This window comes from Salvelinus sp. IW2-2015, unplaced genomic scaffold, assembly GCF_002910315.2.
Source record: "Salvelinus sp. IW2-2015 unplaced genomic scaffold, ASM291031v2 Un_scaffold1632, whole genome shotgun sequence".
Classification (NCBI taxonomy): Eukaryota; Metazoa; Chordata; class Actinopteri; order Salmoniformes; family Salmonidae; genus Salvelinus; species Salvelinus sp. IW2-2015.
In genome coordinates, this window is record NW_019943048.1 from 166,660 (window position 1) to 184,391 (window position 17,732).

Here is a 17,732-nt window from a genome sequence, read left to right on the forward strand (position 1 = left end):
TGAGTGTGTGTGTGTTACCTTTGCCCCATGACTGGGTGTGTCCCGGGGAGTCAAATTCAGCCAGGACCCTAATGCCTCTGAGTCTGGCGTGGGCGATAACCCTCTTCACGTCTATCTGGGTGTACACATGGGTAAACGGATGGAACGCCCCCTAGGACAAACAGAGCCAAACAGAATATCAGCCAAGCACAACATCAGATAACAATAGAATATTGAAGGCGGCAGGTAGCCTAGCGGTAATAGAATATTGTAGAGGGAGGCAGGTAGCCTAGCGGTAAGAGGGCGGCAGGTAGCCTAGCGGTAAGAGGGCGGCATGTAGCCTAGCGGTAGGTAGCCTAGCGGTAACAGGGCAGCAGGTAGCCTAGTGGTAAGAGGGCAGCAGGTAGCCTAGCGGTAACAGGGCAGCAGGTAGCCTAGCGGTAAGAGGGCGGCAGGTAGCCTAGTGGTAAGAGGGCGGCAGGTAGCCTAGCGGGAGGTAGCCTAGCGGTAAGAGGGCGGCAGGTAGCCTAGCGGTAAGAGGGCGGCAGGTAGCCTAGAGGTAAGAGGGCAGCAAGAAGCCTAGCATCTGCTCCCCATCATTACGCACACCTGTGACCCGTTTCAGGAAACAGTGCTTATGTCGCTACTACTACTTCACAGTAGAGCCGTTTGAATGTGGAAGTATTTTTTTTTAATCAAAAATAGTTTTTGGGGGCAAAAATGCCTTCTCGAACATGTGAACTTTCATGTGCCTTAATAATGGTTTATGCCATCTGTAAATATGAACAAAATTGTTAAATTACGAACTTAGTTGGTTAAGCCACAGAAAAAGTCAGCAACCTTCCCACTAGCCATGATTAGCTGAGACAATAAGTGGGCTGAACATGTCAAGCGATGAGTTTGGATTGGTCTGCCATATAGCATACCTCTGTCTATTTGAGCGGGTCAGTATGTGTAGGGTAATCCTGTCTAATGCTGCTTTAAAAAAAACTTTAAAAACATTGTGTGTATTAAAACTCTCGTCTGAGCATGCCAGAGTGCAAAATAACTGATGAATTTACGAATGCTCAACACTGGTTGAATATGGCCGGTGTCAGTAAAGGTCGACAAAAAAAGCTTAACTAAATTAGCATTGCCTTTAAAATGTTTAACTTGGGTAAAACGTTTCAGGTAGCCTTCCACTAGCTTCCCACAATAAGTTGGGTGAATTTTGGCCCATTCCTCCTGACAGAGATGGTGAAACTGAGTCAGGTTTGTAGGCCTCCTTGCTCGCACACACTTTTCATTTCTGCCCACACGTTTTCTATGGGATTGGGGTCAGGGCTTTGTGATGGCCACTCCAATACCTTGACTTTGTTATCCTTAAGGCATTTTGCCACGACTTTGGAAGTATGCTTGGGGTGATTGTCCATTTGGAAGACCCATTTGCGACCAAGCTTTAACTTCCTGACTGATGTCTTGAGAAGTATCCACATAATTATCCACATAATGCCCCAGTCCCTCCTGCAGCAAAGCACCTCCACAACATGATGCTGCCACTCCAGTGCTTCACGGTTGGGATGGTGTTCTTCGGCTTGCAAGCCTCCCCCATTTTCCTCCAAACATAACGATGGTCATCATGACCATACAGTTCTATTTTTGTTTCATCAGACCAGARGACATTTCTCCAAAAAGTACGATCTTGTCCCCATGTGCAGTTGCAAACCGTAGTCTGGCTTTTTTATGGCGGTTTTGGAGTAGTGGCTTCTTCCTTGCTGAGCGGCCTTTCAGGTTATGTCGATATACAACTTGTTTTACTGTGGATATAGATACTTTTGTACGTGTTTCCAAGGTCCTTTGCTGTTGTTCTGGGATTGATTCGAAACTTTTCGCACCAAGGTACGTTCATCTCTAGGAGACAGAATGCATCTCCTTCCAGAGCGGTATGACGGCTGCGTGGTCCCATGGTGTTTATACTTGCGAATCTATGCGTTCTTGTACAGATGAACGTGGTAACTTCAGGCGTTTGAAATTGATCCCAAGGATGAACCAGACTCGTGGAGATCTACAGATTTTATTCTGAGGTCTTGGCTGATTTCTTTTGATTTTCCCATGATGTCAATCAAAGAGGCACTAGTTTGAAAGTAGGCCTTGAAATACATCCACAGGTACACCTCCAATTGACTTCAAATTATTGTAATTCACCTATCAGAAGCTTCTAAAGCCATGACATAATTTTCTGAAATTGTCCAAGCTGTTTAAAGCACAGTCAACTTAGTGTATGTAAACTTCTGACCCCTGGAATTGTGATACAGTGAATTATAAGTGAAATAATCTGTCTGTAAACAATTGTAAATATTCCTTTAATTGATGTCTTTTGTTGTTTGCAGGTGCACTATCCTTCTGACCCTATGCAGCCAGGTCCCATTACTATCTCTGACCGTAATGTAGCCAGGTATCCTTCTGACCCTATGTAGCCTAGGTCCACTCTACTATCCTTCTGATCCTATGTAGCCAGGTCCATCTACTATCTTCTGCCCTATGTAGCAGGTCCCATCTACTATCCTTCTGACCCTATGTAGCACGGTCCCATCTACTATCCTTCTGACCTATGTAGCCAGGTCCCATCTACTATCCTTCTGACCCTATGTAGCCAGGTCCCATCTACTCATCCTTCTAGATCCTATTGTAGCAGGTCCCATCTACTATCTTCTGACCCTATGTAGCCAGGTCCCATCTACTATTCCTTCTGAGCTATGTAGCCAGGTCCCATCTACCTATCCTTCTGACCCTATGTAGCCAGGTCCCATCTGACTATCCTTCTGACCCTATGTAGCCAGGTCCCATCTACTATCCTTCTGACCCTATTGTACCAGGTCCCATCTACTATCCTTCTGACCCTATGTAGCCAGGTCCATCTACTATCCTTCTGACCCTATGTAGCCAGGTCCCAATCTACTAATCCTTCTGACCCTATGTAGCCAGTCCCATCTATATCCTTCTGACCCTATGTAGCCAGGTCCCATCTACTATCCTTCTGACCCTATGTAGCCTAGGTCCCATCTACTATCCTTCGTGACCCTATGTAGCCAGGTCCCATCTACTATCTTCTGACCCTATGTAGCCAGGTCCCATCTACTATCCTTCTGACCCTATGCAGCCAGGTCCCATCTACTATCCTTCTGACCCTATGTAGCCAGTCCCATCTACTATCTTCTGACCCTATGTAGCACGGTCCATCTACTATCCTTCTGACCCTATCTATGCCAGGTCCCATCTACTATCCTTCTGACCCTATGTAGCCAGGTCCCATCTACTATCCTTCTGACCCTATGTAGCCAGGTCCCATCTACTATCCTTCTGACCCTATGTAGCCAGGTCCCATCTACTATCCTTCTGACCCTATGTAGCCAGGTCCCATCTACTATCCTTCTGACCCTATGCAGCCAGGTCCATCTACTATCCTTGCCTGACACTATGCAGCCAGGTCCCATCTACTATCCTTCTGACCCTATTGTAGCCAGTCCCATCTACTATCCTTCTGACCCTATGTAGCCAGGTCCATCTACTATCCTTTCTGCATATGTAGCCAGGTCCCATCTACGTATCCTTCTGACCCTATGTAGCCAGGTCCATCTACTATCCTTCTGCACCCTATGTAGCCAGGTCCCATCTACTATCCTTCTGACCCTATGTCGGCAGGTCCCATCTACTATCCTTCTGACCCTATGTAGCCAGGTCCCATCTACTATCCTTCTGACCCTATGTAGCCAGGTCCCATCTACTTTTGAACTCCTCACAACTGCAGTGGCCAAAGCAAGAACACGTTTGTGCTCACGTTTGTGCTCCACCACAGTCTAGACATTCACTTCCTGATCACAGGCCACACCAAGCCCCCGACTGGTGCTTCGGCCTTATAAAGCAGCGCTTCAAAAAGACCAGAGTGAACACTTTGTCTGAGATCGCTGGTGATGTGAAGGACAGCACTGTGACAGGGGTCAACATCCCACAGCTGGTTGGACTGGAGGATGGTACRRTGCTGGTGGAATGTTATGGCTGGCAACAACACCTGACTCGGTACTTCAGGCCGCTGCCACAGATCAAGCAGTACCAGCACTTCAGGTGAATGTCATTTTCATTGCATTGTATGAGGTTATTCTTCTTATCTAAACTTGGGACGTGAATTTATGTTGTGCAGGGTTGTAATGTCTTTTTTATTTGTTATTTCCTGTTTTACAGCTTCGATGCTCTGGAGCCTGGTGTTGTTGTCGCCAAGGAGCGTTCAGACTGCCAGGACCAGGTTTCAGCTGCTGAGCAACGCTGACATCCTTCCTCCCATAGATGGTCTGCCTCTACAAGCACCACCTGGACTGGACACAGCTAGACAAACTTATCTTTTTGAGAAGATCAGGGAGCAACAAAGAGGCTATGGACATCACATGCCCTGCACCAAAGTCAAGGGCAGGACAGAAACAGGCTCTCCTAATGTAGATTCCCTTGTTCATGTGTGGTTCGAACAGACCAGTCATCAGCACTATCTGCAGTGCCTCTATTTAAATGACTCTCTCCTAACACACACGCCATACGTTGCTGCTACTATTTTTTTATTATGTTGCTGCTCAGCCACTTTAACYYWGATTGTATTGTTGGAATCGGCTAAACTTTGATCATTGAGATAGGAAATCAAAGAGACTGGGTCTCTGTAGAAGGACAGATAGCTGTGGAACGTGTTGGGGGACGGGAGCAGAGCAACGTGTTGATACAGGGGAGACAGATGGACATCTGTGGATTAGGTGAAGGAGGGGTTGAGGTCAGGAGGTGAGGACATGTCACCTGAAGGGAGTAATAAGGGTTTGGAATCTTGTTACTCTTTTCCTGTTAAACCATAAGAAGGATTGGAGAGAAGGAGAMGTTTCTTAAGTGGGATATAAATATCTGGATGGGACAAATGTTGGGTTGTCTGAATTACAGCTGTACAGAACCTTTGGGAAGAATTAAACTTGGTTAAAGCTTCTCTAGTGTCCGTGGGTTATTTACTATGAAAAATAAGAACCTAACAGTATGCATATAACTACCTCATCTATCACTGATATTGTTCTTGYACATACTGTATATTATTTTCTTTATATTGCTACTATGCAAGTAGCCATTTGGCTGTACCATTTACACCTTCTGTAGCTGGGGGTTTTAGCATTTATTTCACATGACCCATCAATTTAGACCAGTGTGTCTGGGTAAGAGTCATCTAATATTTATATCATATTTATATCTGGACACTTCCTGTTTACCTGAATTGTTCCTTATTGTAGGCTACTACCACTTGTAGTCTTAATCTTTACTACACTACTCACTGTTTAGCACATGACCTCACATTGGAATCCTTAAAGAGATGGGTGGGGCCGGCTTAAGAGGGTGTAAACAAAGGAGAGACATCTCCAGTAGGTGTACAAAAATATTCAAGGGACATTTTCTCAAAAGTGAGTTTACAAGTTTATCAACTTTCAAAGCAGACCTACTTTCCCATTGTTCCTCAGAAATGCAGTGTGTGATATACCATTTTGTAGCGCTGAGTCTCTAGTTTTATCCAAGGTAAAAAACACAATTTCAAATGTTGCTACAAGACCGTTTTGAGCCGGTCGGTCACACCTCTGCTCCCAATCATTACGCACACCTGGACTTCATCATCACATTGATTACTCTCCCTTTATTTAACCCTCAGTAGCCTCAGTCATCAGGCAGTATTGGTTTTATTACGTTCAGTACGCGTCTCCTGTTTTGATGCCTTGTTCAGGTTTATTAAACTCACCTTCTGCACCGGCTTCCTGACTCCAAACGTTACACACACAGACATTGAGAGGCACAAGCAAGTAAGGTAGGAGTAAAGCACCCTGGGACAAAGAGCCAAGCACAACATCAGCAGAACAAAACATACAGCCTATCTGTTTCTGTTCACCTGCCAAATCCTTATAGAATTGTGAAACAGAACTGGGACCAGGCTTACAGTTAACCAAGCAGTTCAGCTGCAGAACATCTTTAACCAAGCAGTTCAGCTGCAGAACATCTTTAACCAAGCAGTTCAGCTGCAGAACATCTTTCAGCAACTCATTATCAGAACCACCTGTGTCTATCCAGTTTCCTCAAGTGGAAGGGGAAACTACAGGGCCGGCAGGTAGCCTAGTGGTTAGAGCGTTGGGCCAGTAAGCGAAAGGTTGCTAGATCAAATCCCCGAGCTGACAAGTTAAAAAGTATTAAACTAAATCTTTAATAGTGAGARCTTTGCAATAGCTGGTCGACGAATCACTGTCTCTGATCATTCGTTGAAAAGCGGCGAGACAAAAGTACAAAGGTCTTTTATAGTCAAGATCCACCACCTTGTTGACATAACAAACCACAGATATATAGAATGGGTGACAAGGTGAGACTTTTTAAATGAGAAAGGAGTATCCCGTAGCCAGAGAGCATTCGCTATAAAGTATCGTTCAGTTTGGTCCCGAAGACGAGGTTCCGATCTCGTTCCTGGTTCATAGCACAAAAACACCAACTCGACCAACGGCATTAATCAGTTGTCAACTCCAGATACTCCCATCTCAAGTAAAACCCCCTCTTGACCCCACTCCTGGACAAGCTCACTGAGGGGAGTGAGTAAAACCCCCTCTTGACCCCACGCCTGGACAAGCTCACTGAGGGGAGTGAGCCTCTAGGTCATAAAACTATCCCAGGATAAGTGCATCAGAGATGACAACAATGGTTCCAGACACTACYACAAACATCTGTTGTCTCAAACCTTATCTCCCCCCAGGCCGAAGGAGGGGGTGACTGCTGCAGACATTGTGGAGACAAGTAATTGGTTCCCCATTTAATAACGCCATCCCTTCACATGGTTTAAGAATAGGTAATGACACATTCACATATGAAGACAATGTTCCCTCCTGTCCTTCTCCCTTTCTGATATTCCGCATAGCACCAGGGACATGTAAAAGACAAGCCTGACCTCTCCCCTCTCTGGGCCCCAGGTGACTGAGCCCCAGGTGACAGAGCCCCAGGTGACTGAGCCCCAGGTGACTAGGAGCCCCAGGTGACTAGGAGCCCCAGGTGACTAGGAGCCCCAGGTGACTAGGAGCCCCAGGTGACTAGGAGCCCCAGGTGACTAGGAGCCCCAGGTGACTCTGAGCCCCAGGTGACTCTGAGCCCCAGTGTGACTAGGAGCCCCAGGTGACTAGGAGCCCCAGGTGACTAGGAGCCCCAGGTGACTAGGAGCCAGGTGACGGCCCAGGTGACTAGGAGCCCCAGGTGACTGAGCCCCAGGTGACTAGGAGCCCCAGTGACTAGGAGCCCCAGGTGACTGAGCCCCAGGTGACTAGGAGCCCCAGGTGACTAGGAGCCCCAGGTGACTGAGCCCCAGGTGACTAGGAGCCCCAGGTGACTAGGAGCCCCAGGTGACTAGGAGCCCCAGGTGACTAGGAGCCCAGGTGACAGGAGCCCCAGGTGACTGAGCCCCAGGTGACTAGGAGCCCCAGGTGACTGGCCCCAGGTGACTAGGAGCCCCAGGTGACTAGGAGCCCCAGGTGACTAGGAGCCCCAGGTGACTAGGAGCCCCAGGTGACTAGGAGCCCCAGGTGACTAGGAGCCCGGTGACTAGGAGCCCAGGTGACTGGGCCCCAGCTGAGGGAAGAAGTCCAAAGGGACACATTCTAATAACAAGTATATCACATAAACATATTATGCAGATAGGACATCTTAATTATCTATGTTACCCAACTCATTCTGATTCTTCTGCTGCTACTCTCTGTTATTATCTATGTTACAACTCATTCTGTTCTCTGCTGCTACTCTCTGTATTATCTATGTTACCATCATCTGATTCTGCTGCTACCTCTGTTATTATCTTGTTACACAACTCATTCTGATTCTTCTGCTGCTACTCTCTGTTATTATCTATGTTACCCAACTCATTCTGATTCTTCTGCTGCTACTCTCTGTTATTATCTATGTTAACAACTCATTCTGATTCTTCTGCTGCTATCTCTGACTATACTCATTCTGATTCTTTATTGATCTATGTCTCTGACTCGCTACTCTCTGTATTATCTATGTTACCCAACTCATTCTGATTCTCTGCTGCTACTCTCTGTTATTATCTATTTCCAACTCATCTGATTCTTCTGCTGCTACTCTCTGTTATTATCTATGTTACACAACTCATTCTGATTCTTCTGCTGCTACTCTCTGTTATTACTATGTTACAACAACTCATTCTGATTCTTCCTGCTGCTACTCTCGTCTATTATCTATGTTACCCAAACTCATTCTGATTCTTCTGCTGCTACTCTCTGTTATTATCTATGTTACAACAACTCATTCTATTCTTCTGCTCTACCTCATGTTATTATCGTATGTTACCAACATCATTCTGAATATCTTCTTGACTGCTAACTAGCTCTGTATTATCGTATGTACCACAACTCATTCTGATTTCTTCTGCTGCTTCTCCTGTTTTATCTAGTTTACCAACCTTCATTCTGTTCTTCTGTGCTAGCTTGCTGATTTATTTCTATGTTAACACACAACTCATTCTGATTCTTCTGCTGCTACCTGTTATTATCTATGTTACCCAACTCATTCTGATTCTTCTGCTGCTACTCTCTGTTATTATCTATGTTACACAACTCATTCTGATTCTTCTGCGCTACTTCTGTTATTATCTATGTTACCCAACTCATTCTGATTCTTCTGCTGCTACTCTCTGTTATTATCTATGTTACACACACTCATTCTGATTTCTGCTGCTACTCTTGTTATTATCTATGTTTAACCAACTCAATTCTGATTCTTCTGCTGCTACTCTCGTGTTATTATCTATGTTACACAACTCATTCTGATCTTCTGCCTACTGTTAATCTATGTACCACATTCTGATTCTTCTGCTGGCTACTCTCTGTTATTAATCTATGTTCCCAACTCATTCTGATTCTCTGCTGCTACTCTCTGTTATTATCTATGTTACACAACTCATTCTGATTCTTCTGCTGCTACTCCTCTGTTATTATCTATGTTACCAACTCATTCTGAATCTTCTGCTGCTACTGTTATTATCTATGTTACCCAACTCATTCTGATTCTTCTGCTGCTACTCTCTGTTATTATCTATGTTACACAACTCATTCTGATTCTTCTGCTGCTACTCTCTGTTTATTATCTATGTTACACAAACTCATTCTGATTCTTCTGCTGCTACTCTCTGTTATTATCTATGTTACCCAACTCAATTCTGATCTTCTGCTGCTACTCTCTGTTAATTATCTATGTAACCCAACTCATTCTGATCTTCTGCTGCTACTCTCTGTTATTATCTATGTTACACAAACTCATTCTGATTCTTCTGCTGCTACTCTCTGTTATTATCTATGTTACCAACTCATTCTGATTCTTCTGCTGCTACTTCTGTTATTATCTATGTTACACAACTCATTCTGATTCTTCTGCTGCACTCTCTGTTATTATCTATGTACCAACTCATTCTGATTCTTCTGCGCTACTCTCTGTTATTATCTATGTTACACAACTCATTCTGATTCTTCTGCTGCTACTCTCTGTTATTATCTATGTTACCCAACTCATTCTGATTCTTCTGCTGCTACTCTCTGTTATTATCTATGTTACCCAACTCATTCTGATTCTTCTGCTGCTAACTCCTGTTATTATCTATGTTACACCAACTCATTCTGATTCTTCTGCTGCTACTCTCTGTTATTATCTATGTTACCCCAACTCATTCTGATTCTTCTGCTGCTACTCTCTGTTATTATCTATGTTACCCACTCATTCTGATTCTTCTGCTGCTACTCTCTGTTATTATCTATGTTACACAACTCATTCTGATTCTTCTGCTGCTACTCTCTGTTTATTATCTATGTTACCAACTCATTCTGATTCTTCTGCTGCTACTCTCTGTTATTATCTATGTTACCAACTCATTTCTGATTCTTCTGCTGCTACTCTCTGTTATTATCTATGTTACACAACTCATTCTGATTCTTCTGCTGCACTCTCTGTTATTATCTATGTTACCCAACTCCATTCTGATTCTTACTGCTGCTACTTCTCTGTTATTATCTATGTTACACAACTCATTCTGATTCTTCTGCTGCTACTTCTGTTATTATCTATGTTACCCAACTCATTCTGATTCTTCTGCTGCTACTCTCTGTTATTATCTATGTTACCACAACTCATTCTGATTCTTCTGCTGCTACTCTCTGTTATTATCTAGTGTACCCAACTCATTCTGATTCTTCTGCTGCTACTCTCTGTTATTAATCTATGTTACCCCAACTCATTCTGATTCTTCCTGCTGCTACTCTCTGTTATTATCTATGTTACACAACTCATTCTGATTCTTCTGCTGCTACTCTCTGTTTATTATCTATGTTACCCAAACTCATTCTGATTCTTCTGCTGCTACTCTCTGTTATTATCTATGTTACACATTCATTCTGATTCTTCTGCTGCACTCTCTGTTATTATCTATGTTACACAACTCATTCTGATTCTTCTGCTGCTACTCTCTGTTATATCTATGTTACAACACACTATTCTGATTCTTCTGCTGCTCTCTCTGTTATTATCTATGTTACACAACTCCATTCTGATTCTTTCTGCTGCTACCTCTCCTGTTATTATCTATGTTACACAACTCATTCTGATTCTTCTGCTGCTACTCTCTGGTTATTATCTATGTTACCCACTCATTCTGATTCTTCTGCTGCTACTCTCTGTTATTATCTATGTTTACACAACTCATTCTGATTCTTCTGTGCTACTCTCTGTTATTATCTATTGTTACCCAACTCATTCTGATTCTTCTGCTGCTACTCTCTGTTATTATCTATGTTACACAACTCATTCTGATTCTTCTGCTGCTACTCTCTGTTATTATCTATGTTACCCAAACTCATTTCTGATTCTTCTGCTGCTACTCTCTGTTATTATCTATGTTACCCAACTCACTTCTGATTCTTCTGCTGCTACTGTATTATCTATGTTCCAACTCATTCTGATTCTTCTGCTACTCTCGTTATTCTATGTTACACAACTCATTTCTGATTCTTCTGCTGCTACTCTCTGTTATTATCTATGTTACCCAACTCATTCTGATTCTTCTGCTGCTACTCTCTGTTATTATCTATGTTACCCACTCATTCTGATTCTTCTGCCTGCTACTCTCTGTTCATTATCTATGTTACCCACTCATTCTGATTCTTCTGCTGCTACTCTCTGTTATTATCTATGTTACACAACTCATTCTGATTCTTCTGCTGCTACTCTCTGTTATTATCTATGTTACACAACTCATTCTGATTCTTCTGCTGCTACTCTCTGTTATTATCTATGTTACACAACTCATTCTGATTCTTCTGCTGCTACTCTCTGTTATTATCTATGTTACCCAATCATTCTGATTCTTCTGCTGCTACTCTCTGTTATTATCTATGTTACCCAACTCATTCTAATTCTCTGCTGCTACCTCTGTTTATTAATCTATGTTACACAACTCATTTCTGATCTTCTGCTGCTACTCTCTGTATTACTAATGTTACCCAACCATTCTGATTCTTCTGCTGCTATCTTCTGTTATTATCTAATGTTACACAAAACTCATTCTGATTTCTGCTGCCTACATCTCTGTTATTTATCTATGTTACACAACTCATTCTGATTCTTTCTGCTGCTACTCTCTGTTATTATCTATGTACACAAACTCATTCTGATTCTTCTGCTGCTACTCTCTGTTATTATCTATGTTACACAACTCATTCTGATTCCTTCTGCTGCTACTCTCTGTTATTTCTATGTTACACCAACTCATTCTGATTCTTCCTGCTGCTACTCTCTGTATTATCTATGTTACCTCGAAACCATTCTGATTCTTCTGCTGCTACCCTGTTATCTATGTTACACAACTCATTCTGATTCTTCTGCTGCTACTCTTGTTCATTATCTAATGTTACCCAACTATTCTGATTCTTCTGCTGCTACTCTCTGTTATTATCTATTTACACAGCTCAATTCGATTCTCTGCTGCTACTCCTGTTATTATCTAATGTTACCACTCATTCTGATTCTTCTTCTGCTACTCTCTGTAATTAATCTAGTTCACAACTCATTCTGATCTCTGCGCTTACTCTCTGCTTATTATCTAGTTACACCAACTCATTCTGATTCTCTGCTGCTACTCTCTGTATTACTCTAATGTTACCCAACTCATTCTGATCTCTGCTGCTACTCTCTGTTATTATCTATGTACAACTCATTCTGATTCTTCTGCTGTACTCTCTGTTATTAAATCTATTTAACAAACTCATTCTGATTCTTCTGCCTTGCTACTGTTATTATCTATGTTACACAACTCATTCTGATTCTTCTGCTACTCTCTGTATTATCTATGTATACCCACTCATTCTATTCTTCTGCTGCTACTCTCTGTTATTATCTATGTTACACAACATTCTGATTCTCTGCTGCTACCTCTCTAGATATTATCACAACTCAATTCTGATTCTTCTGCTGCTACTGTTATTATATGTTACACAAATCATTCTGATTCTTCTGCTGCTACTCTCTGTTATTATCTATGTTACGCCACTCATTCTGATTTCTTCTGCTGCTACTGTTATGTATCTATGTTTTACCCAACTCATTCTGATTCTTCTGCTGCTACTGTTTTATTATCTATGTTACAGCAACTCATCTGAATTCTCTGCCTGCTACTGTTATTATCTATGTTACCCACTCATTCTGAATTCTTCTGCTGCTACTGTTATTATCTATGTTACCACAACTATTCTGATTCTTCTGCTGCTACCTGTTATTCATCTCTGTACACAACTCATTCTGATTCTTCTGCTGCTACTGTTATATCTAATGTTACACAAATCATTCCTGATTCTTCTGCTACTCTCTGTTTATTACTATGTTACCCAACTCATTCCTGAATTCTTCGCTGCTACTCTCGTTATTATCTATGTTTACCAACTCATTCTGATTTCTTCTGCTGCTACTCTCTGTTATTATCTATGTTACCCAAACTCATATCCTGATTCTTCTGCTGCTACTCTCTGTATTTATCTCTGTTACACAACTCATTCTGATTCTTCCGCGCTTACTCTCTGTTATATCTATGTTACTCAACTCATCTGAATTATTCTGCTGCTACTGTTATTATCTATGTACCCAACTCATTCTGATTCTTCTGCTACTCTCTGTTTTATTATCTATGTTACACAACTCATTCTGATTCTTCTGCTGCTACTCTCTGTTTTATCTATGTTCCCAACTCATTGATTCCTTCTGCTGCTTACTCTCTGTTATTATCTATGTTACACAACTCATTCTGTTCTTCTGCTGCTACTCTCTGTTATTATCTATGTTACACAACCTCATTCCTGATTCTTTCTGCTGCTACTCTCTGTTTATTATCTATGTTACCAACTCAATTCCTGATTCTTCTGCTGCTACTTCTGTTTATTATCTATGTTACACAACTCAATTCTGAATTCTTCTGCTGCTACTCTCTGTTATTATTCTATGTTACAACAAACTCATCTGATTCTTCTGCTGCTACTCTCTGTTTTATTATCTATGTTAACCCAATCATTCTGATTCTTCTGCTGCTACTCATCTGGTTATTATCTATGTTACACAACTCATTCCCTGATTCTTGCTACTACTCTCCTGTTATTTTATCTATGTTACCTCAACTCATTCTGATTCCTCTGCTGCTACTCTCTGTTATATCTAATGTTACCCAACTCATTCTGATTCTTCCTGCGCTAACTCTCTTTATTATCTATGTTACAACAAAACTCCATTCGGATCTTCTGCTGCTACTCTCTGTTATATTAATGTTACCAACTTCATTCTGATTCTTCGCTGCTACCTCTGTTATTATCTAGTTACCAACTCATTCTGATATTCTGCTGCCTTCTGGTTATTATTATGTTACCCAACTCTTCCTGATCTTCTGCTGCTACTCTCGTTATTATCTATGTTACCCAACTCATTCTGATCTTCTGCTGCCTACTCTCTGTATTATCTATGTTACCCAACTCATTCGATTCTTACTGCTGCTACTCTCTGTTATTATCTATGTTACCCAACTCCTTCTGATTCTTCTCTGCTACTCTCTGTTATTGATCTATGTTACACACTCATTCCTGATTCTTCTGCTACTCTACTGTTTATTATCTATGTTAACCAAACTTCATTCTGATGTCCTTCTGCTACTCTGTGTTATTATATCTATGTTACCCAACTCATTCTGATTCTTCTGTGCTTACTCTCTGTTATTTATCTATGTTAGCACAACTCATTCTGATCTTCTGCTGCCTACTCCTTTATTATTCTATGTTACCCAACTCATTTCTGATATCTTCTGCTGCTACTCTGTTATTATCTATGTTACACAACTCATTCTGATTCTTCTGCTGCACTCTTGTTATTATCTAATGTTACCAACTCATTCTGATTCTTCTGCTGCTACTTGTTATTATCTATGTTACACAACTCATTCTGATTCTTCTCGCTACTTCTGTTATTTATCTATGTTACCCAACTCATTCGATTCTTCTGCTGTGCTACTCTTGTTATTATCTATGTTAACCCAAACTCAATTCTGATTCTTCTGCTGCTACTGTCTTTTATGTATCTATGATTACCACAACTACATTCTATTCTCTGCTGCTCGTCTCTGTTATTATCTATGTCCTAACAACTATTCTGATTCTTCTGCTGACTCTCTGTTATTATTCTATGTTCCCAACTCATTGATTCTTCTCTGCTAACTCTCTGTTTATTAATCTAGTTACCACTCATCCTGATCTCTGCTGCTACTCTCTGTTATTATCATATGTGTACCACAACTCCATTCTGAGATTCTTCTGCTGCTACTCTCTGTTATTATCTATTACCCAAACTCATTCTGGATTCTTCTGCTGCTACTCTCTGTTATTCATCTAGTTACAACAACTCATTTCTGATTCTCTGTGCTACTCTCTGTTTATTATCTATGATTACCCAACTCATTCTTGATTCTTCTGCTGCTACTCTCTGTTATTTCTATGTACCCAACTCATTCTGATTCTTCTGCGTACTCTCTGTTATTATCTATTTACCAAACTCATTCGATTCTTCTGCTGTAACTCCTCTTTATTATCTATGTTACCCAACTCATTCTGATTCTTCTTGCTGCTACTCTCTGTTATTATCTATGTTACACAACTCATTCTGATTCTTCTGCTGCTACTCTCTGTTATTATCTATGTTACCACAACTCATTCTGATTCTTCTGGCTGGCTACTCTCTGTTATTATCTATGTTTACCAACTCATTCTGAATTCGTTTGCTGCTCCTCTGTTAATTATCTATGTTAGCACAACCATTCTGATTCTTCTTGCTACTACCTCTCTGTTATTATCTATGTTACCCAACTCATTCTGGATCTCTGCTGCTAAACTCTCTGTATTATCTATGTCATCAACTCATTCTCGATTCTTCTGCTGCTACTCTCTGTTATTATCTATGTTACACAACTCATTCTGATTCTTCTGCTGCTACTCTCTGTTATTATATATGTTACCCAACTCATTTCTGATTTCTTTCTGCTGCTAACTCTTGTTATTATCTATGTCCAACTCATTCTGATTATTCTGCTGCCTACTTCTCTTTATTATCTATGTTACCAACTCATTCTGATTCTTCTGCTGTACTCTCTGTTATTATCTAAGTTACCCAACTCATTCTGATTCTTCTGCTGCTACTCTGCTGTTATTATCTATGTTACAACCAACTCATTCTGATTCTTCTGCTGCTACTCTCTGTATTATCTATGTTACCCAACTCAATTCTGATTCCTTCTGCTGCTACTCTCTGTTATTATCTATGTTACCCAACTCATTCTGATTCGTCCGCCACACTTGCCAAGTTAAATAAAACACATCAAAGAGAGATCTGACAGCTTAACATTGCACTCGGCATTTTCCTTCAACACTTTACTTAAGTCCTGCAGTTATATGCATTATAATGCTTTATTACTTGTTATAAGCATGTTTATAATGTGCCTTTATATTGTATTATAACCACATCATAATGCATGATTAATGCTCTACCATATTTCAGGCCAGAGAGCTCCTGTTCCAGTCCTCTCACCTTACTGGTTTAACATGTTATAAGCATGCATAAGCCATTATGTTCAATAACAGCATCGTAACGCATTATAAATGTTTAGCTCCAATACAGGTYCTCTCCTCTTACCTTGCTGCTGAGGTCAGGGAAAGTGCTACTCTGGTAGGGGAASGAGGGGTCATCCACGATGTGCCAGTGGAAAACATTGAACTTGTTGTAGGACATCGCATCCTAGTCAACAAGGATAAGGATCTGAAGTGAGTATCATTTACATATACCATGTCCGAGTCAGTCAAAGTTGTAACTCAGGGCCGGACACAGATTAAGCCTAGTCCAGGACTAAAAATCATTCAATGGAGATTCACCATTCAAAGTGCTTTGTAGTCCAGGAGTACGCTTAATGTGAGCTGAGAAACTGGACCTCAATGTTGTACCTCAAATGTATGTACGTACAGAACCAGTCAAAAGTTTGGACACACTTACTCATTCAAGGGTTTTTCTTTATTTTTACTATTTTTACACATTGTAGAATAATATTGAAGACCTATATTGAAGACCTCAAAACTATGAAATAAAACGATGAAACTATGAATAAAACTACAAAACTATGAAATATACTGGAATAATAATGAAATACATATGAGTTAGAAAATAGTAAAAAAAAATTAAGAAAAACCCTGGAATGAGTAGTAGATGTGTCCAAACTTTTGACTGGTACTGTGTGTGTAAATATATATATTTTACCAGGGTCTTCAGAATAGCGTGTAAAGGTAGGTAGTGACGTGACGTATCCAATAATATCCCTCGGAACTGGAAGCGGGGAAAGTCTTCTATCTCAGTCTCATTCACAAAATACTGGAAATAAATAAATCAACGTCAGATTGATAGAGAACTGAAATGATCACAGTGTGACCTCCACCCTGTGGTGTGACCTCCACCTGTGGTGCGTGATCTCCCAACGCTGTGGCTTGAACCTCCACCCTGTGGTGTATCCACCTTAGGTGTGACCTCACACCCTGTGGGTGAACCTCCACCCTGTGGTGTACCTGCCACCCTGTATCTGTGTATACCTCCACACCTACTCAGTCCGCTGTGACACTTCCATCCCGTGGTGTGGACCTCTCATCCTGTGGTTATCCTCGCACCCTGTGAAATGTGACCTGCGCACCTCTATCAGTGATGACCTACCTACCCCTGAAGTGTTGGACGTGGGCCACCCTTGGTGATCACCTTCCACCCTCTGGTTGTGACCTACGACACTTACCGATGGATGACTCCACCCTGTCGTGTAGACCTTCACACCCTGTGGTGTGACCTCCACCCATATGTCGGATGTCTGCACCCTCCAACCTCTGGTGATGATGATACTCCACCTTACGGTGTGACCTCCACCATGTGGTGTGACCTCCACCCCTTGTGGTGTTGACTCTCAACTCTGTGCTGTTGCACTATCCCACACACTCATGGGGATTGAACGTCCTATGTCAATAAGAACATAGTTTATAGGTAAGTATATCTTTAACACAAGGTTTCTGAAGAAGTCCTGTCTCCAGTGGCATGGCAAAATCTGCCCTTACCGTTTCTCAGGAGAACAC

The 17,732-nt window shown here is 41.6% G+C and overlaps 1 pseudogene; it reads right to left on the reverse strand.

Annotated features, from left to right (window-relative positions):
* LOC112071529 (beta-hexosaminidase subunit alpha-like) overlaps positions 1-17,732 on the reverse strand; it is a 62,542-nt pseudogene that overhangs the window by 31,953 nt on the left and 12,857 nt on the right.